This window comes from Pseudophryne corroboree, chromosome 2 (assembly GCF_028390025.1).
Source record: "Pseudophryne corroboree isolate aPseCor3 chromosome 2, aPseCor3.hap2, whole genome shotgun sequence".
In the NCBI taxonomy this organism is placed as follows: domain Eukaryota; kingdom Metazoa; phylum Chordata; class Amphibia; order Anura; family Myobatrachidae; genus Pseudophryne; species Pseudophryne corroboree.
This window is the reverse complement of record NC_086445.1, coordinates 255,495,511-255,518,930: the sequence shown is the minus strand read 5'-3', so window position 1 is coordinate 255,518,930 and position 23,420 is coordinate 255,495,511.

The following is a 23,420-nucleotide window of genomic DNA, read 5'->3' as shown; positions in this document are numbered from 1 at the left end:
CTGGTAGTTTTTTCTCCCCAAACATAATACCCTTTTTTGTGGTTCCTGAGGTAATATCAGAAACGTGCAACACATTTTTCATTGCCGCAATCATGTAACGTGTGGTCCTATTGGAATGTACATTAGTCTCATCGTCGTCGACACTGGATTCAGTATCCGTGTCGACATCTGTGTCCGCCATCTGAGGTAGCGGGCGTTTTAGAGCCCCTGATGGCTTTTGAGACAGCTGGGCAGGCACAAGCTGAGAAGCCGGCTGTCCCACATCTGCTATGTCGTCAAACCTTTTATGTAAGGAGTTGACACTTTCACGTAATTCCTTCCACAAGTCCATCCACTCAGGTGTCGGCCCCGCAGGGGGTGACATCCCATTTATCGGCACCTGCTCCGCCTCCACATAAGCCTCCTCATCAAACATGTCGACACAGCCGTACCGACACACCGCACACACACAGGGAATGCTCTGACTGAGGACAGGACCCCACAAAGCCCTTTGGGGAGACAGAGAGAGAGTATGCCAGCACACACCAACAGCGCTATATAACACAGGGATTAACACTATGGGGGAAATTTACTAAGCTCCCGATTTTGACCGAGATGCCGTTTTTTCATCAAAGTGTCATCTCGGTCAATCTCGGTCATTTACTAAACACTAATCACGGCAGTGATGAGGGCATTCGTAATTTTTTGCAAGTTCAGGTAAAAAATTACGAATGAATACACCATCGGTCAAAACGCGGCTGTTTAAGTATGAATCTCGGTCATTTACTAAGAAGTGCAAAGCAAAAAAAGAACAAACACTGCCGTGAAAAATTACAACTCGTAAAAAAGTGCTAAAAAAAAACAGACCTTTTTTTTTAATTCGTGATTGGATAGGCATGCACGGATCCATGAGATCCGTGCATGTATATCAGTGGGAAGGGGTGGGAAAGTGCTTATTTTGTCAAAAAAAATTGCGTGGGGTCCCCCCTCCTAAGCATAACCAGCCTCGGGCTCTTTGAGCCGATCCTGGTTGCAGAAATATGTGGAAAAAAATGACAGGGGTTCCCCCATATTTAAGCAACCAGCATCGGGCTCTGCGCCTGGTCCTGGTCCCAACAATACGGGGGACAAAAAGAGTAGGGGTCCCCCGTATTTTTAAAACCAGCACCGGGCTCCACTAGCTGGACAGATAATGCCACAGCCGGGGGTCACTTTTATATAGCGCCCTGCGGCCGTGGCATCAAAAATCCAACTAGTCACCCCTGGCCGGGGTACCCTGGGGGAGTGGGGACCCCTTCAATCAAGGGGTCCCCCCCCCAGCCACCCAAGGGCCAGGGGTGAAGCCCGAGGCTGTCCCCCCCCATCCAATGGGCTGCGGATGGGGAGGCTGATAGCCTTTGTTGTAAAAGAAAAGATATTGTTTTTAGTAGCAGTACTACAAGGCCCAGCAAGCCTCCCCCGCATGCTGGTACTTGGAGAACCACAAGTACCAGCATGCGGCGGAAAAACGGGCCCGCTGGTACCTGTAGTACTACCACTAAAAAAATACCCAAAAAAAGACAAGACACACACACCGTGAAAGTATAATTTTATTACTTACATATACACATACATACATACTTACCTATGGCCCCACGCAGGTCGGTCCTCTTGTCCAGTAGAATCCAAGGGTACCTGTTGAATAAATTATACTCACGAGATCCAGGGGTCCAGGCTCCTCGGCAAATCCAGGGTTAATCCACGTACTTGCCAAAAATAAAAAAACGGTGTCCCGACCACGAACTGAAAGGGGACCCATGTTTGCACATGGGTCACCTTTCCCCGAATGCAAGAAACCCACTTTGCCTTCTGGCTAAGTGGGTTTCTTCAGCCAATCAGGGAGCGCCACGTTGTAGCACTCTCCTGATCAGCTGTGTGGTCCTGTCCTCACTGACAGGCAGCACACGGCAGTGTTACAATGTAGCGCCTATGCGCTACATTGTAACCAATGATGGGAACTTTCTGCTCAGCGGTGACGTCACTTTAGGTCAACCGCAGGGCAGAAAGTTCCCATCATTGGTTACAATGTAGCGCATAGGCGCTACATTGTAACACTGCCGTGTGCTGCCTGTCAGTGAGGACAAGAGCACACAGCCGATCAGGAGAGTGCTACAACGTGGCACTCCCTGATTGGCTGAAGAAACCCACTTAGACATCAGTCAGAGTGGCTTTCTGGCATTCGTGGAAAGGAGTCCCATGTGAACACATGGGGCCCCTTTCAGTTCGTGGCTCGGCTTTCCGTTTTCTTATTTTATGCAAGTACGTGGATTACCCCTGGATTTCCCGAGGAGCCTGGACCCCTGGATCTCGTGAGTATAATTTCTTCAACAGGTACCCCTTGGATTCTACTGGAGAAGAGGACCGACCTGCGTGTGAACATAAGGTAAGTATGTATGTATGTTTGTGTGGATGTATGTAATAAATCTTTACTTTCACGGTGTGTGTGTCTTGTATTTTTTTGGGTATTTTTTTAGTAGTAGTACTACAGGTACCAGCGGGCCCGTTTTTCCGTCGCATGCTGGTACTTGTGGTTCTCCAAGTACCAGCATGCGGGGGAGGCTTGCTGGGCCTTGTAGTACTGCTACTAAAAACAATATCTTTTCTTTTACAACAAAGGCTATCAGCCTCCCCATCCGCAGCCCATTGGATGGGGGGGGACAGCCTCGGGCTTCACCCCTGGCCCTTGGGTGGCTGGGGGGGGGGACCCCTTGATTGAAGGGGTCCCCACTCCCCCAGGGTACCCCGGCCAGGGGTGACTAGTTGGATTTTTGATGCCACGGCCGCAGGGCGCTGTATAAAAGTGACCCCCGGCTGTGGCATTATCTGTCCAGCTAGTGGAGCCCGGTGCTGGTTTTAAAAATACGGGGGACCCCTACTCTTTTTGTCCCCCGTATTTTTGGGACCAGGACCAGGCGCAGAGCCCGATGCTGGTTGCTTAAATATGGGGGAACCCCTGTCATTTTTTTCCCCATATTTCTGCAACCAGGATCGGCTCAAAGAGCCCGAGGCTGGTTATGCTTAGGAGGGGGGACCCCACGCATTTTTTTAAATTATTTTACAGTGTTTAATTAAAAAAAAAAAAATAAGAACACCAGCACGGATCACACAGATCCGGCCGAGATTGATTGTAAAAAAAAAAGGCAGTGTTTTGCTAATCACTGCCGTAAAAATAGGTAAAAAAACACGAATGACATCGACATCGGAAGAAAAGAAAAACCCGAATACGACAGCTTAGTAAATCCATCGTAATCAATTCAAAAAGTTGCAGTTTTACACTGTCGATGTCATTCGTGATTGAACTTTGACCTATTTTCGGAAATTACGAATGTTAGTAAATGTACCCCTATAACTGAGTGATTTTTCCCAATAGCTGCTTGTATACACAATATTGCGCCTAAATTTAGTGCCCCCCCTCTCTTTTTTACCCTATGTAGTCTGGAAACTGCAGGGGAGAGCCTGGGAGCGATCCTTCCAGCGGAGCTGTGAGGGAAAATGGCGCCAGTGTGCTGAGGGAGATAGCCCCGCCCCTTTTTCGGCGGATTTCTCCCGCTTTTTTCTATGTATATCTGGCAGGGGTATTTTACACATATATAGTCTCTATGACTATATTATGTGTTATTTGCCAGCCAAGGTACTCAATATTGCAGCCCAGGGCGCCCCCCCCCAGCGCCCTGCACCCATCAGTGACCGGAGTGTGAGGTGTGCATGGGAAGCAATGGCGCACAGCTGCAGTGCTGTGTGCTACCTTGATGAAGACCGAAGTCTTCTGCCGCCGATTTCCAGGACCCTCTTCTTGCTTCTGGCTCTGTAAGGGGGACGGCGGCGCGGCTCCGGGACCGGACGACCGAGGCTGGGCCTGTGTTCGATCCCTCTGGAGCTAATGGTGTCCAGTAGCCTAGAAGCCCAAGCTAGCTGCAAGCAGGTAGGTTCGCTTCTCTCCCCTAAGTCCCTCGTAGCAGTGAGTCTGTTGCCAGCAGATCTCACTGAAAATAAAAAACCTAAAATAAACTTTCTTTTTCTAAGAGCTCAGGAGAGCCCCTAGTGTGCATCCAGCTCAGCCGGGCACAAAATTCTAACTGAGGTCTGGAGGAGGGTCATAAAGGGAGGAGCCAGTGCACACCAGGTAGTCCTAAAGCTTTCTTTAGTTGTGCCCAGTCTCCTGCGCAGCCGCTATTCCCCATGGTCCTTACGGAGTCCCAGCATCCACTTAGGACGTCAGAGAAAAGGTTTTTAAACTAAATTTTTTTGGAAACTGAACAAATTTGTGCTATTATCGCGTGGCTACCGTCTCGCCTAAACTGAAACAATGCTATTGTGTGATTTGTATTTAGTGGGCGTATCTGTACGCACGTTGCGTAAAATACGCCACGTGTATAGACCTTTACGTTGCGTACTCAGTCTTGAACGTTTTCCGAAACACGTGTACAAAGGCCGTATACGTCCGCAGTAATACAAATACCACACTTCTATAAATGTAAACGATATTTAACTATTAAGACAAAATGAAACAGTGACTTGCGCCCCAGCGGCAGCTTGAAAATACGTCCCAAAGAACACCACTTCTTTTCTAGCTACTAAACAAAATGATGGGCGAATTCCAAGCGCTGCTGTAAACCGGAACTCCTTGTGTCTGAAAGAATCCTCAAAGGAAACAGAATACACAATATCCTTGTAGAAGCTTCAGCATACAATAAATCTCTTGAGATATCCTTCAATGACTGACCTGTATTATAGGCCCTATATTCACATAAGGGTATCTTTGTCTTCTATTCAATACACCGCAATCATGTCATCCAAAGTATATAGCTTCAGCACACAGGTGTTTACTTAAGATATTCTTTGATAACTGACCTGTATTATAAGCCCTATATTCACATAAGGGTATCTTTGTCTTCTTATTCAATACACCGTAATCACATCATCTATAGTATATCACTCATTGGAACAAAGCTCACCTTTATGATAAGCCCTATGTGCATCCAAAGGTATCTTTAACGGATCCTCCCACACCGGAATCTTTCAATGGTCTTGTAGGTACATCCACAGCCTCACAATAGGTAAAAACTTCATCAGTCCGTTTTGAATTAAAAAATCTGTTTTTCTTTAATTTTTATAGTCACATAAAAATATTTAAAAATCCATACAAAAATGGAGGCACCCCATAAGCAGAACCGGCAAGATCACTTCCACTCACACCCCTAAGATGGAACTCGGGAAATAGGTACAAACCAATAAGGATCGGAGTGCACAGCCAATCCAAAGGATGTCCTAGTGAGTGGTAAGATATAGCCGGGGGTCCTCTACAGCAAACACCAACGCGTTTCGGAACTTTGTCCTTCCTCAGGGTGTGATGGTGGAAGTGATCCTCTCGGCCCTTTATACCCACCACCCATATCACATGACCAGTTTAGCCAATACGATTGTTATATCCTAAAAATCATACATTTCCATATAATAATATCGATATTGATCTACCATTGTTATATAGTTATCAACATAAAATCATATATATCCATTAAAAAACAAAATACAACAAGATAATAATAAGAAAACCTTAATTCATATTCAATTGGTTAACTATAAAATGAGGCTGTGGTTCCATCTCCAATGTTGTTGCCTGCAAATACTTTTCCAATCCTGGATTAGTATGTCCATATTTTGATATAGTTCATTTCACCTTCTCTAAGGCCCATAAGCCTCTGCGGTTCGTTGCCATAGAAACCGCACGTACGTCCGTTGTTATCCCCGACACAGCTGAAATAATTCATCATAACCCGGACTTCCGCCCTCTCAGGGTTTGCAGCTTCCGCCCTGCGTTCCTTCTACCACTTGGTCCGTGACACGCTTGTCCTGACCGGATGTTTTAATTGCAATACATCACATCCGGTTCCTGGAACGCATACCGGAAGTTCAAGTTTTGCCGAGGTTTGACCACTCAAACTATGTATGTAGAGTGATCCTTGTATATTTAAATTATGCAAAAAATGACATCACTAATGGATATTTATTTTTCTCTATGTACTTCATGGGGGAGACGGGCATAGCGATATGCGTTCCACCTCGGCAAAACTTGAACTTCCGGTATGCGTTCCAGGAACCGGATGTGATGTATTGCAATTAAAACATCCGGTCAGGACAAGCGTGTCACGGACCAAGTGGTAGAAGGAACGCAGGGCGGAAGCTGCAAACCCTGAGAGGGCGGAAGTCCGGGTTATGATGAATTATTTCAGCTGTGTCGGGGATAACAACGGACGTACGTGCGGTTTCTATGGCAACGAACCGCAGAGGCTTATGGGCCTTAGAGAAGGTGAAATGAACTATATCAAAATATGGACATACTAATCCAGGATTGGAAAAGTATTTGCAGGCAACAACATTGGAGATGGAACCACAGCCTCATTTTATAGTTAACCAATTGAATATGAATTAAGGTTTTCTTATTATTATCTTGTTGTATTTTGTTTTTTAATGGATATATATGATTTTATGTTGATAACTATATAACAATGGTAGATCAATATCGATATTATTATATGGAAATGTATGATTTTTAGGATATAACAATCGTATTGGCTAAACTGGTCATGTGATATGGGTGGTGGGTATAAAGGGCCGAGAGGATCACTTCCACCATCACACCCTGAGGAAGGACAAAGTTCCGAAACGCGTTGGTGTTTGCTGTAGAGGACCCCCGGCTATATCTTACCACTCACTAGGACATCCTTTGGATTGGCTGTGCACTCCGATCCTTATTGGTTTGTACCTATTTCCCGAGTTCCATCTTAGGGGTGTGAGTGGAAGTGATCTTGCCGGTTCTGCTTATGGGGTGCCTCCATTTTTGTATGGATTTTTAAATATTTTTATGTGACTATAAAAATTAAAGAAAAACAGATTTTTTAATTCAAAACGGACTGATGAAGTTTTTACCTATTGTGAGGCTGTGGATGTACCTACAAGACCATTGAAAGATTCCGGTGTGGGAGGATCCGTTAAAGATACCTTTGGATGCACATAGGGCTTATCATAAAGGTGAGCTTTGTTCCAATGAGTGATATACTATAGATGATGTGATTACGGTGTATTGAATAAGAAGACAAAGATACCCTTATGTGAATATAGGGCTTATAATACAGGTCAGTTATCAAAGAATATCTTAAGTAAACACCTGTGTGCTGAAGCTATATACTTTGGATGACATGATTGCGGTGTATTGAATAGAAGACAAAGATACCCTTATGTGAATATAGGGCCTATAATACAGGTCAGTCATTGAAGGATATCTCAAGAGATTTATTGTATGCTGAAGCTTCTACAAGGATATTGTGTATTCTGTTTCCTTTGAGGATTCTTTCAGACACAAGGAGTTCCGGTTTACAGCAGCGCTTGGAATTCGCCCATCATTTTGTTTAGTTGATATTTAACTATAATCGCTTACCAAACACCACATGGTATCTCCTGTATAAACCTTTATAACTCGGCCAGGCTGCGTGTGTGTTTTACACGTACTCCCTTAAATATTACTCTATATTTTTAACTAAATAGCAACAAATTTCTCAGCACGGGTCAAAATGTATCTAATAATCAATGCTAATGGCAACAAGCGAGTAGATATGCAAAATACACAAATAAAATACAGGTGTGTGCGTGTGTTACGTGCGCAGTTGGCACCAAACAGAAATTTCACAGATTTTAAAAATAGCTTTACGTTCTTACCTTTCGGATCCCACCAGCATCCCTACAAACCATGCGGAGCAGACGCTTATCTAATCAGCACCAGTGTATCCACCTGACCAAGAGAAGGCTAACAGGGGATACCTTTAACCCTTCCCGCCCTTTGCTGATAGATAAAGTCTGCCTTGTCCTGCTAGGCTGCGGATATGAGGAGGACCGGACGAGCTCCCCAATTGATAAAGTGTCATGACTATCTTAAAACACAAAGCTATATCACTAGACTCGCTATTACCGTGGAGCCGCTATGGCCGCTAGACTAATTACACACACTACGTACTAAGTACACTATTTGCGTACTGAGTACCGTATTGATACGCACTTAGCGTATCAGACGCCGTGCCATGGGCACAACGCACACGCGGCACGTATGCACACGGAATCACGCTAGGTACTAAGTACGCTATGCAAAAGATGATATTATTTTGCGCCAATTTTTAACGGTAGATAGGAAATTTCAGTTATACAGTTCTTACTGTGAATAGTTCATTCGTCTTCTTAAGTGTATTGACTCATCGAATGGGGATGTTCACATGGAAAAAGAACACAAACAAAATGTCCCAATGTATAGTATTGTCTTGATGGTAACAGTCAAAAAGATAATCCTCCACTCAGTGGTGATAGAAGGCATAATGGGATCACCCAAATAAGTGCGGTGGTCAGGGAAAATGATGCTCACTTCAAAGCTTACTTTCACAAAGTCTGGTCCATGCATATAAAGGTATCTTTAAATGGGTCCTGGGATGGCGTCCTCTAATGGGTATTAATACAGCCCCGCCACAGGATATATATGGAAAACGGGAACAAGAAAGATGCTCCAATGTGTAATACAGTAATGAACTTTTTAAAATGGAGAATACAGTAACCTTTAAACCGTGATGCTAGTAGGTAAGGGTCACCCACGAAGTGTGTCGCAATAATAAATGATGCTCACTTTAACGCTTACATAAAAGCGATGGATCCATACATATAAAGGTATCTTTCGATATTCTTTATCATCTATTCATCTGGCATGAAATCGTACATGTATGCTTACTTGAATTTAGCGTTGTCCACTCCTATAGCGGTTTCTTTCAGATCTCCTTCCCCATGTGTATGGAAGTAGGGAAAAAAAACGTTTGTATATAAAAACGGACTTTATTAAATAAAACAAAAAATTATAAAAATATAAAAGTTGCTTTTACACAGATACAGTCACCTGTTTCAGGGAAGGTGTAACAATGACAGCACAAAGTGGTAGATGAATAATCCTAAGGGCCCAAATTACCACTTCCACATGAGCTGAATCCCCCAGGTAACAGATCTGAGCAACATAATACATAACATAATACAGCCCCTCCTGTGGAGGGGCTGTATTAATACCCATTAGAGGACGCCATCCCAGGACCCATTTAAAGATACCTTTATATGCATGGACCAGACTTTTTGAAAGTAAGCTTTGAAGTGAGCATCATTTTCCCTGACCATCGCACTTATTTGGGTGATCCCATTATGCCTTCTATCACCACTGAGTGGAGGATCTGAATATATCCCATATTCTTTTATCTTTTTGACTGTTACCATCAAGACAATACTATACATTGGGACATTTTGTTTGTGTTCTTTTTCCATGTGAACATCCCCATTCGATGAGTCAATACACTTAAGAAGAAGAATGAACTATTCACAGTAAGAACTGTATAACTGAAATTTCCTATCTACCATTAAAAATTGGCGCAAAATAATATCATCTTTTGCATTGTATACTTGTTTTTTCTGGTTTCGATAACACCAGAAGGTATTGATTGCTGCCTTTTGTTGTCCAGCGCAGAGTTGTATTTCTTTTTGCTAGTACTAAGTACGCTATTTGCGTACTGAGTACCGTATTGATACGCACTTAGCGTATCAGACGCCGTGCCGTGGGTACAACGTACACGCGGCACGTACGCTCACAGATTGATATACTGTAAACCTTATTAATGAAACAATGTAAGGATATGCTTATACTTTAAACCTTAGCAGCCAAGTACTGCAACGTTGTAATACCATTAAACCTTAAGTAGCGCTGGCGGTATAAAGTACCCGCAGTGCGTACACCTTAACAATGCTTATACACCTTATACTGATTAATACGCTATAAAGCCCTTTGCAGGAAAGTGAAAACACAACACCGGTTTGTGGTAAACCACTGGGCTCTAACACCGCAGTGGATTATTCAGAGAAAAGGGGTAAACAGATACAAGTTATACACTACAGACTAACAAGGAAATCTAAACAGAATAACTGAGAATAATGGCTACAGAGAATATACATACGTGGGGAATCGTTCGCAAGCGCGTCCTGGACCAGTCCTCCGCTATCAGGTAGATAGCATTCAGAGTCTTCTCACCGGCCAGGCAACAGTGGTCTTTTTATACACAACATGCATACACAATACAATGGTCACTGTAATCTCATTGTTCATTGGACACAGGGATGTGTCCTTACATTACAGCAAAGGTCATAGGTGGATTTGAATAGGTAGGCGATGTCTTTTCCCAACTGCTCTTGTGGGTGGTATCCTCTGGATTCCCGCCGCATGTGTAATTTACAGCAAATACAGTTAATGTTCATATTCTACTTTTGTACATAACTATACGTAGGAGCAAGCGATCTTTTCCTAACTAACACCGGAATGTTACCCTTAAAATACCCTACAGCTGGATACTAAACATCACCTTCCAACCTTTATCTGACCCTTCCTATCATGCAAAGACGAACCTCTCTGTCCAGGAACTGTTTAAACTAATATTACTCGCTGACATGGTCTAGGGGAACTATATCTACAAAATGCACTATTTGGGTTAAATATGCTATGTTCTAATAGCATGCTACACGCTCACAAACTCCGCCGTAACTACACATATCATGCGCACGATCGCCGGAGCGACTCTTACGCAACTTGCGGATATGTGCACGCACGGGGGACTGGGTGCACGAGCAGCGGGCATGTGCATGGGGTTTAGTACAAGGCATATGTATTACAATATTTTTCAACTTTGACAACCTTCATAGGGAAAAGACTCCATTTCTTCCTAGCCGAGACCGCCATGGAATTGGCCCGTGAACCCAAGAGTCCTACATCCCTTGCAGTCTCACGTAAGTATGCTGCAGCGTCCTTGATATGACCCAACGTAAGGAGTATCCCATCTCTCTCCAGGGTATCTATATCGGAAGAGAAGGTATCCTACCATTTTTGAATACTACTACTCACCCATGCAATGGCAGGTCTAAGTAATGTACCCGTGGTTACATAACTAGAATATAACGTAGCTTCCTGTATACGATCCGCTGGATTTGTGACAGGGCCCCCTGCAGAGCAGGGGGTGACTCCCACTTTATTCTGTCCGCGGCGGGAAACGAATAACAACCGGAATACTCCTGGGGATTTGTCTTGTCAGGCTGACCCAGACTTTCTCAAACAGAGCGCTCAGCACATGAGATGGAGGAACGTTACCTCAGCTTTCAGTATAGATCTATACATACATCCACATACACACACACACACACACACACACACACACACACACACACATATATATATATATACACACACACACACACACACACACACACACACACACACACACACACACTTGTGCTCATAAGTTTACATACCCTAGTAGAATTTGTGATTTTCTGGCCATTTGTCAGAGAATATGAATGATAACTCACAAACTTTTCTTTCACTCATCGTTAGTGGTTGGGTGATGCCATTTATTGTCAAACAACTGTGTTTACTCATAATGACAACAGAAACTACCCAAATGACCCTGATCAAAAGTTTACATACCCTGGAGATTTTGGCCTGATAACATGCACACAAGTTGACACAAACGGGTTTGAATGGCTACTAAAGGTAACCATCCTCACGTGTGATCTGTTTGCTTGTAATCAGTGTGTATGTATAAAAGGTTAGTGAGTTTCTGGACTCCTGAAAGACCCTTGCATCTTTCATCCAGTGCTGCACTGACGTGTCTGGATTCTGAGTCATGGGGAAAGCAAAGAATTGCCAAAGGATCTGCGAGAAAAGGTAATTGAACTGTATAAAACAGGAAAGGGATATAAAAAGATAGCCAAGCAATTGAGAATACCAATCAGCAGTGTTCAAACTCTAATTAAGAAGTGGAAAATGAGGGATTCTGTGGAAACCAAATCACGGTGAGGTAGACCAACAAAATTTCAGCCACAAGTGCCAGGAAAATTGTTCGGGATGCAAAGAAAAATCCACAAATAACTTCAGCTGAAATACAGGACTCACTGAAAAAAAGTGGTGTGGTTGTTTCAAGATGCACAATAAGGAGGCATTTGAAGAAAAATGGGCTGCATGGTCGAGTCGCCAGAAGAAAGCCATTACTACGCAAATGCCACAAAGCATCCCGCTTACAATACTCCAAACCGCACAGAGACAAGCCTCAAAACTTCTGGAACAAAGTCTTTTGGAGTAATGAGACCAAAATTTTACTTTTTGGCCACAACCATAAAAGTTACATTTGGAGAGGAGTCAATAAGGCCTATGATGAAAGGTACACAATTCCTACTGTGAAACACGGAGGTGGATCGCTGATGTTTTAGGGATGTGTGAGCTACAAAGGCACTGGAAACTTGGTCAAAATTGATGGCAAGATGAATGCAGCATGTTGTTATCAGAAAATACTGGAGGAAAATTTGCACTCATCAGCACGGAAGCTGCGCAAGGGACGTACTTGGACGTTCCAACAGGACAATGATCCAAAACACAAGGCCAAGTCGACCTGTCATTGGCTACAGCAGAATAAAGTGAAGGTTCTGGAGTGGCCATCTCAGTCTCCTGACCTCAATATCATTGAGCCACTCTGGGAAGATCTCAAACATGCAGTTCATGAAAGACAGCCCAAGAATTTACAGGAACTGGAGGCTTTTTGCCAAGAAGAATGGGCAGCTTTACCATCTGAGAAAATAAAGAGCCTCATCCACAACTACCACAAAAGACTTCAAGCTGTCATTGATGTTAAAGGGGGCAATACACGGTATTAAGAACTGGGGTATGTAAACTTTTGATCAGGGTCATTTGGGTAGTTTCTGTTGTCATTATGATTTAAAAAGAGTAAACACAGTTGTTTGACAATAAATGGCTTCACCCAACCACTAACCATGAGTGAAAGAAAAGTTTGTCAGTTATCATTCATATTCTCTGACAAATGGCCAGAAAATCACAAATTCTGCTAGGGTATGTAAACTCATGAGCACAACTGTGTGTGTGTGTGTGTATATATATATATATATATATATATATATTTATATTACACACACATATATATCTATATATATATATATATATATATATATATATATAGACCCCCTCCGTCAGGAACAGCAGGGTCCTCAGTGACGTTAATACGTCCTTAATATCCACAATCATGGGGGTAATTCCAAGTTGATCGCAGCAGGATTTTTGATAGCAACTGGGCAAAACCATGTGCACTGCAGGGGAGGCAGATATAACATGTGCAGAAAGTCCTTGCATGGAACCTGCCGAAGGGAATGGCTTCGTATGACGCCACCATTTTTCCTAGGACTTGAGTGCAATGATGCACTGACACTTGTTTCGGCTTCAACAGGTTCTTTGACTAGACTCATGAGTTCCTGCGCTTTTTCTACCGGAAGAAAAACCCTTTTCTGGTCTGTGTCCAGAATCATGCCCAAGAAGGACAGGCGAGTCGTAGGATTCAGCTGCGACTTTGGAATATTGAGAATCCAGCCGTGTCGCTGTAACACCTTCAGTGAAAGGGATACGCTGTTCAGCAACTTCTCCCGTGATCTCGCTTTTATGAGGAGATCGTCCAAGTACGGGATAATTGTGACACCCTGCTTTCGCAGGAGCACCATCATTTCCGCCATTACCTTGGTGAAAATTCTCGGGGCCGTGGAAAGCCCAAACCGCAACGTCTGAAATTGGTAATGACAATCCTGTATCGCAAATCTCAGGTACGCCTGATGAGGATATATGGGAACATGCAGGTATGCATCCTTTATGTCCAGCGATACCATAAAATCCCCCCCTTCCAGGCTGGCGATGACCGCTCTGAGCGATTCCATCTTGAACTTGAACCGTTTTAAGTAAAGGTTCAGGGATTTTAAATTCAAAATGGGTCTGACCGAACCGTCCGGTTTAGGGACCACAAACAGGGTTGAGTTGTACCCCTTCCCTCTCTGAAGCAGGGGAACCTCGGCCACCACTGGTTGAAGACACAATTTTTGAATCGCATGTAACACTATCTCCCTTTCCAGGGGAGAAGTTGGTAGCGCCGATTTGAAAAACCGGCGAGGAGGCACCTCTTCGAATTCCAGCTTGTATCCCTGGGAAACAATCTCCATTGCCCAGGGATCCACCTGTGATTGAACCCAGATGTGGCTGAAAACTCGAAGATGTGCCCCCACTGGAGCGGACTCCCTCAGGGGAGCCCCAGCGTCATGCGGTGGATTTTGCAGAGGCCGGGGAGGACTTCTGTTCCTGGGAACTAGCTGTGTTGTGCAGCTTTTTTCCTCTGCCCTTACCCCTGGTAAGAAAGGACGATCCACGTACTCTTTTGCTTTTATTTGAACGAAAGGACTGCATTTGATAATGAGGCGCTTTCTTAGATTGTGAGGGAATATAAGGCAAAAAATTTGATTTACCTGCCGTAGCTGTGGAGACGAGGTCCGAGAAGCCCTCTCCACACAATTCCTCACCCTTGTAAGGCAAAAACTCCATATGCCTCTTTGAGTCGCCTAGCAGAAATGGACATAGCGTTTATTCTGGAACCCAGTAATCTAATGTCTCTTTGAGCATCCCTCATATATAAGACAGCATCTTTTATATGCCCTAGGGTCATTAAAATGGTATCCTTATCAAGGGTCTCAATATCCGCTGATAAAGAATCTGTCCATGCTGCTACAGCACTACAAACCCAGGCCGACGCAATTGCCGGCTTGAGTAACGTACCAGAATGTGTGTAAATGGACTTCAAGGTAACCTCCTGCTTGCGGTCAGAAGGATCCTTGAGGGTAGCCGTATCTTGGGACGGGAGCGCTATCTTTTTTGATAAGCGTGTCAAAGCTTTGTCTACCCTAGGGGAGGATTCCCACCGTATTCTGTCCTGTGACGGGAAAGGATAAGCTGTTAGAATCCTTTTGGGAATCTGCAGTTTTTTGTCTGGAGTTTCCCACGCTTTTTCGCATAACTCATTCAGCTCATGTGAAGAGGGAATAGTGACCTCAGGTTTCTTTCCCTTATACATGTGTACCCTCATGTCAGGGCGTTCCTCAGTAATATGCAAAACATCTTTAATTGCGATAATCATATATCGAATATATTTAGCCACCCTTGGCTGCAATTTTGCATCATCGTAGTCGACACTGGAGTCTGAATCCGTGTCGGTATCTGTGTCAACTATTTGGGATAGTGGGCGCTTCTGAGACCCCGAAGGTCCCGGCGACATTGGGACAGACATGGGTTGACTCCCTGACTGTACCCTAGCTTCAGCTTTGTCTAATCTTTCGTGCAATAAATTAACATTAGCACTTAAAACATTCCACATATCCATCCAGTCAGGTGTCGGCGCTGCCGACGGAGACCTAATATTCATACACTCCCCCCTCCTCCTTAGGTGAGCCTTCAACCTCAGACATGTCGACACACGCGTACCGATACACCACACACACACAGGGAAGCTCTTTTCTGAAGACAGGTTCCCCACCAGGCCCTTTGGAGAGACAGAGAGAGATTATGCCAGCACACACCCAAGCGCTATATGACCCAGGAAAAAACACAGAATGTTTACCCAGTAGCGCTTTTGTATCATGTATATGCGCCAATTATGTGCCCCCCCCTCTACTTTAAAACCCTCTTTCACCATGTGTCAAGCAGGGGAGAGTCCGGGGAGCTTTCTCTCAGCGGTGCTGTGGAGAAAAAATGGCGCTGGTGAGTGCTGAGGGAGAAGCCCCGCTCAAATTTTCGAATAACATGGTGGGGGCTCTTTTTATACATGTACAGTGCCCAGCTGTACATGTATATATGTGTATTTGCCACAGGAGGTGTTTATTGCTGCCCAGGGCGCCCCCCCCTGCGCCCTGCACCCTTACAGTGACCGAAGTGTGTGAGGAGAATGGGAGCAATGGCGCACCGCTTCACTGCTGTGCGTTACCTCTATGAAGATCAAGGTGTCTTCTGCCGCCTCTGAAGTCTTTTCCTCACATACTCACCCGGCTTCCTTCTTCCGCCTCTGCAAGGAGGACGCGGCGCGGCTCTGGGACGGACGGCGAGGGTGAGACCTGCGTACCGATCCCTCTGGAGCTAATGGTGTCCAGTAGCCTAAGAAACAGAGCCCTGAAACTCAGAGAAGTGGGTCTGTTTCTCTCCCCTCAGTCCCTCGATGCAGGGAGTCTGTTGCCAGCAGGCTCCCTGAAAATAAAAAACCTAACTAAAATACTTTCTTTTACAGGAAACTCAGGAGAGCTCCCTGAAAGCATCCAGTCTCCACTGGGCACAGTATCAAACTGAGGTCTGGAGGAGGGGCATAGAGGAAGGAGCCAGTGCACACCCAGATCCAAAGTATTTCTTAAAGTGCCCATGTCTCCTGCGGAGCCCGTCTATCCCATGGTCCTTACGGAGTCACAGCATCCTCTAGGACGTTAGAGAAAATAAACTGTTATATGACAGACTTGTAGCGCATTATAGATTAACAATAAGCACCCATATTGCTGCGCCCCCCAAGGAAGGACCAGCGTCTCTCTGAGGAGAAAAAATGGCACCGAGCAGTGTGCTGGTGAGGAAGAAGCCCCGCCGCTGTAATGGCGCGCTTCTGTCCCGCTCATAAATAAATAATTTATTCCGCTGGCAGGGGTTAGGACAGTGCCTTGGCACTAATGTCCCCTCTTGCCAGTTGTTTTAATGAGGATTTATGCTGCCCAGGGCGCCCCCCCCCCGTGCCCTGCAGTGCTGTGTGTGTGGGAGCATGGCGCGCAGCGTCCGTTCGCTGCACGGTACCTCAGAAATGCTGTCACTGAAGAGAAGTCTTCTTTTCTTCTGCTACTCACCTGTCTTCTGACTTCTGGCTCTGTAAGGGGGTGACGGCAGTCTGCGGGAGTGAGCATCTAGGCATACCCAGCGATCATCCCCCTCAGGAGCTAATGGTGTCCTGTCAGCCAGAAGCAGAGCCCTTGAACTCACTAGAAGTGGGTCATACTTCTCTCCCCTAAGTCCCACGAAGCAGGGAGACTGTTGCCAGAAGCCTCCCTGAAAATAAAAAACCTAACATAAATCTTTTTCAGAGAAACTCAGTAGAGCTCCCCTGTAGTGCGTCCAGTCTCACTGGGCACAATTCTAAAACTGGAGTCTGGAGGAGGGGCATATAGGGAGGAGCCAGTTCACACCCTTTGAAAGTCTTAAAGCGCCCATGTCTCCTGTGGATCCGTCTATACCCCATGATTCTAAATGTGACCCCAGCATCCTCTAGGACGTATGAGAAATAGAGTTGCATCCAAGATGGCTGACTACAAGATGGCTGCCATACTGGTGACATACCCTAAGAAGTTTCCCCCCACTCCCATATCATATGTGTAGACACTGGATTATTATTTCCTTACTCATCTCTTTTTTTATAATAAGAATTTACTCACCGGTAATTATATTTCTCGTAGTCCGTAGTGGATGCAGGGAACTCCGTAAGGACCATGGGGAATAGACGGGCTCCGCAGGAGACTGGGCACTCTAAAAGAAAGATTAGGTACTATCTGGTGTGCACTGACTCCTCCCTCTATGCCCCTCCTCCAGACCTCAGTTAAGGAAACTGTGCCCGGAAGAGCTGACACAACAAGGAAAGGATTTGGAATCCAGGGTAAGACTCATACCAGCCACACCAATCACACCGTACAACTCGTGATAACCATACCCAGTTAACAGTATGAACAACAACTGAGCCTCAGTAACAGATGGCTCATAACAATAACCCTTTAGTTAAGCAATAACTATATACATGTATTGCAGAGAGTCCGCACTTGGGATGGGCGCCCAGCATCCACTACGGACTACGAGAAATAGAATTACCGGTGAGTAAATTCTTATTTTCTCTGACGTCCTAGTGGATGCTGGGAACTCCGTAAGGACCATGGGGATTATACCAAAGCTCCCAAACAGGCGGGAGAGTGCGGATGACTCTGCAGCACCGAATGAGCAAAGGCAAGGTCCACCTCAGCCAGGGTATCAAACTTGTAGAACTTAGCAAATGTGTTTGAACCCGACCAAGTAGCAGCTCGGCAAAGCTGTAAAGCCGAGACCCCTCGGGCAGCCGCCCAAGAAGAGCCCACCTTCCTTGTGGAATAGGCTTTTACTGATTTAGGATGCGGCAATCCTGCCGCAGAATGAGCTTGCTGAATCGTGTTACAGATCCAGCGCGCAATAGTTTGCTTTGAAGCAGGAGCACCCAGCTTGTTGGGTGCATGCAGGATAAACAGCGAGTCAGTTTTCCTGACTCCAGCCGTCCTGGCTACATAGATTTTCAAAGCCCTGACTACATCTAGTAACTTGGAGTCCTCCAAGTCCCGAGTAGCCGCAGGCACCACAATAATTTGGTTCAAATGAAACGCTGATACCACCTTAGGGAGAAATTGGGGACGAGTCCTCAATTCTGCCCTGTCCATATGGAAGATCAGATAAGGGCTTTTACACGACAAAGCCGCCAATTCTGACACACGCCTAGACGAAGCTAAGGCCAATAGCATGACCACTTTCCACGTGAGAGATTTTAGCTCCACAGTCTTAAGTGGCTCAAACCAGTGGGATTTCAGGAAATCCAACACAACGTTAAGATCCCAAGGTGCCACTGGAGGCACAAAAGGGGGCTGAATATGCAGCACTCCCTTAACAAACGTCTGAACTTCAGGCAGTGAAACCAGTTCTTTTTGAAAGAAAATAGATAGGGCCGAAATCTGGACCTTTATGGATCCTAATTTTAAGCCCATAGTCACTCCTGACTGTAGGAAGTGCAGGAATCGACCCAGCTGGAATTCCTCTGTAGGGGCCTTTCTGGCCTCGCACCAAGCAACATTTCTCTAACGTCCTAAGTGGATGCTGGGGACTCCGTCAGGACCATGGGGAATAGCGGCTCCGCAGGAGACAGGGCACAAAAATAAAGCTTTAGGATTAGGTGGTGTGTACTGGCTCCTCCCCCTATGACCCTCCTCCAAGCCTTAGTTAGGTTTTTGTGCCCGTCCGAGCAGGGTGCAATCTAGGTGGCTCTCCTAAAGAGCTGCTTAGAAAAAGTTTTTAGGTTTTTTATTTTCAGTGAGTCCTGCTGGCAACAGGCTCACTGCATCGAGGGACTTAGGGGAGAGAATTTCAACTCACTTGCGTGCAGGATGGATTGGATTCTTAGGCTACTGGACACCATTAGCTCCAGAGGGAGTCGGAACACAGGTCTCACCCTGGGGTTCGTCCCGGAGCCGCGCCGCCGACCCCCCTTACAGATGCTGAAGATTGAAGGTCCGGAAACAGGCGGCAGAAGGCTCTTCAGTCTTCATGAAGGTAGCGCACAGCACTGCAGCTGTGCGCCATTGTTGTCGCACACTTCACACCAAGCGGTCACGGAGGGTGCAGGGCGCTGCTGGGGGCGCCCTGGGCAGCAATATTTAATACCTTTATGGCAAAAGAATACATCACATATAGCCATTGAGGCTATATGTATGTATTTAACCCATGCCAGATATCTAAAACTCCGGGAGAAAAGCCCGCCGAAATAGGGGGCGGGGCTTATTCTCCTCAGCACACAGCGCCATTTTCCTGCTCAGCTCCGCTGTGAGGAAGGCTCCCAGGACTCTCCCCTGCACTGCACTACAGAAACAGGGTAAAACAGAGAGGGGGGGCATTTTTTGGCGATATTTTGATATATTTAAGCTGCTATAAGGAACAACACTTATATAAGGTTGTTCCCATATATATTATAGCGCTTGGGTGTGTGCTGGCAAACTCTCCCTCTGTCTCCCCAAAGGGCTAGTGGGGTCCTGTCTTCGATAAGAGCATTCCCTGTGTGTCTGCTGTGTGTCGGTACGTGTGTGTCGACATGTATGAGGACGATGTTGGTGTGGAGGCAGAGCAATTGCCGATAATGGTGATGTCACCCCCCAGGGAGTCGACACCGGAATGGATGGCTTTGTTTATGGAATTACGTGATAATGTCAGCACATTACAAAAATCAGTTGACGACATGAGACGGCCGGCAAACCAGTTAGTACCTGCCCAGGCGTCTCAGACACGTCAGGGACTGTAAAGCGCCCTTTACCTCAGTCGGTCGACACAGACCCAGACACAGACACTGAATCTAGTGTCGACGGTGATGAAACAAACGTATTTTCAAGTAGGGCCACACGTTATATGATCACGGCAATGAAGGAGGCTTTGCATATCTCTGATACTGCAAGTACCACAAAAAGGGGTATTATGTGGGGGGTGAAAAAACTACCTGTAGTTTTTCCTGAATCAGAGGAATTAAATGATGTATGTGATGAAGCGTGGGTTAACCCAGATAGAAAAGTGCTAATTTCAAAAAAGTTATTAGCATTATACCCTTTCCCGCCAGAGGTTAGGGCGCGCTGGGAAACACCCCCTAGGGTGGATAAGGCGCTCACACGCTTATCAAAACAAGTGGCGTTACCGTCTCCTGATACGGCCGCCCTCAGGGATCCAGCTGATAGGAGACTGGAAACTACCCTAAAAAGTATATACACACATACTGGTGTTATACTGCGACCAGCCATCGCCTCAGCCTGGATGTGCAGTGCTGGGGTCGTCTGGTTGGATTCCCTGACTGAAAATATTGATACCCTGGATAGGGACAGTATTTTATTGACTATAGAGCAATTAAAGGATGCTTTCCTTTATATGCGAGATGCTCAGAGAGATATTTGCACTCTGGCATCGAGAGTAAATGCGATGTCCATATCTGCCAGAAGGAGTTTATGGACGCGACAGTGGTCAGGTGATGCGGATTCCAAACGACATATGGAAGTATTGCCGTATAAAGGGGAGGAATTATTTGGCGTCGGTCTATCGGATCTGGTGGCCACGGCAACTGCCGGAAAATCCACCTTTTAACCTCAGACCCCCTCCCAACAGAAAAAGACACCGTCTTTTCAGCCGCAGTCCTTTCGGTCCTATAAGAACAAGCGGACAAAAGGACAGTCATATCTGCCTCGGGGCAGAGGAAGGGGTAAGAGAGGGCAGCAAGCAGCCCCTGCCCAGGAACAGAAGCCCTCTCAGGGTTCTGCAAAGCCCTCAGCATGACGCTGGGGCCTTACAAGCGGACTCAGGAGCGGTGGGGGGTCGACTCAAGAATTTCAGCGCACAGTGGGCTTGCTCACAGGTGGACCCCTGGATCCTGCAGGTAGTATCTCAGGGTTACAGGTTGGAATTCGAGAAGTCTCCCCCTCGCAGGTTCCTAAAGTCTGCTTTGCCAACGTCTCCCTCAGACAGGGCGACGGTATTGGAAGCCATTCACAAGCTGTTTTCTCAGCAGGTGATAGTCAAGGTACCCCTCCTACAACAGGGAAAGGGGTATTACTCCACGCTATTTGTGGTACCGAAGCCGGACGGCTCGGTAAGACCTATTCTAAATCTGAAATCTTTGAACCTGTACATACAAAAATTCAAGTTCAAGATGGAGTCACTCAGAGCAGTGATAGCGAATCTGGAAGAAGGGGACTTTATGGTGTCCCTGGACATAAAGGATGCTTACCTGCATGTCCCAATTTGCCCTTCACATCAAGGGTACCTCAGGTTCGTGGTGCAAAACTGTCATTATCAGTTTCAGACGCTGCCGTTTGGATTGTCCACGGCACCTCGGGTCTTTACCAAGGTAATGGCCGAAATGATGATTCTTCTGCGAAGAAGAGGCGTATTAATTATCCCTTACTTGGACGATCTCCTGATAAGGGCAAGGTCCAGAGAACAGCTGGAGGACGGAGTAGCACTAACCCGACTAGTGCTGCAACAACACGGGTGGATTCTGAATTTTCCAAAATCTCAGTTGACCCCGACGACACGTCTGCTGTTCCTGGGAATGATTCTGGACACGGTTCAGAAAAAGGTGTTTCTTCCGGAGGAGAAAGCCAGGGAGTTATCCGAACTTGTCAGGAACCTCCTAAAACCAGGGAAAGTGTCTGTGCATCAATGCACAAGAGTCCTGGGAAAGATGGTGGCTTCTTACGAAGCGATTCCATTCGGCAGATTCCACGCACAAACTTTTCAGTGGGATCTGCTGGACAAATGGTCCGGATCACATCTGCAGATGCATCAGCGGATAACCTTATCGCCACGGACAAGGGTGTCTCTTCTGTGGTGGTTGCAGAGTGCTCATCTGTTAGAGGGCCGCAGATTCGGCATACAGGACTGGGTCCTGGTGACCACGGATGCCAGTCTGAGAGGCTGGGGAGCGGTCACACAGGGAAGAAACTTCCAGGGAGTATGGTCAAGCCTGGAGATGTCTCTTCACATAAATATACTGGAGCTAAGAGCGATTTACAATGCTCTAAGTCTGGCAAAACCCCTGCTTCAGGGTCAGCCGGTGTTGATCCAGTCGGACAACATCACGGCAGTCGCCCACGTAAACAGACAGGGCGGCACAAGAAGCAGGACAGCAATGGCAGAAGCTGCAAGGATTCTTCGCTGGGCGGAAGATCATGTGATAGCACTGTCAGCAGTATTCATTCCGGGAGTGGACAACTGGGAAGCAGACTTCCTCAGCAGACACGATCTACACCCGGGAGAGTGGGGACTTCATCCAGAAGTCTTCCACATGATTGTGAACCGTTGGGAAAAAACCAATGGTGGATATGATGGCGTCCCGCCTCAACAAAAAACTGGACAGGTATTGCGCCAGGTCAAGAGACCCTCAGGCAATAGCTGTGGACGCTCTGGTAACACCGTGGGTGTTCCAGTCAGTGTATGTGTTCCCTCCTCTGCCTCTCATACCAAAAGTACTGAGAATTATACGGCAAAAGGGAGTAAGAACGATACTAGTGGCTCCGGATTGGCCAAGAAGAACTTGGTACCCGGAACTTCAAGAGATGCTCACGGAGGATCCGTGGCCTCTACCTCTAAGACGGGACCTGCTTCAGCAGGGACCGTGTCTATTCCAAGACTTACCGCGGCTGCGTTTGACGGCATGGCGGTTGAACGCCGAATTCTAAGGGAAAAAGGCATTCCGGAAGAGGTCATTCCTACACTGGTAAAAGCCAGGAAGGAGGTGACTGCACAACATTATCACCGCATTTGGAGGAAATATGTTGCGTGGTGTGAGGCCAGGAAGGCCCCCACGGAGGAATTTCAACTGGGTCGATTCCTACATTTCCTGCAAACAGGATTGTCTATGGGCCTCAAATTGGGGTCCATTAAGGTTCAAATTTCGGCCCTGTCGATTTTCTTCCAGAAAGAATTGGCTTCAGTTCCTGAAGTCCAGACTTTTGTAAAAGGAGTACTACATATACAGCCCCCGGTTGTGCCCCCAGTGGCACCGTGGGATCTTAATGTAGTCTTGGATTTTCTCAAATCCCATTGGTTTGAGCCGCTCAAATCGGTGGAGTTGAAGTATCTTACATGGAAAGTAACCATGCTACTGGCCCTGCTTTCAGCCAGGAGAGTATCA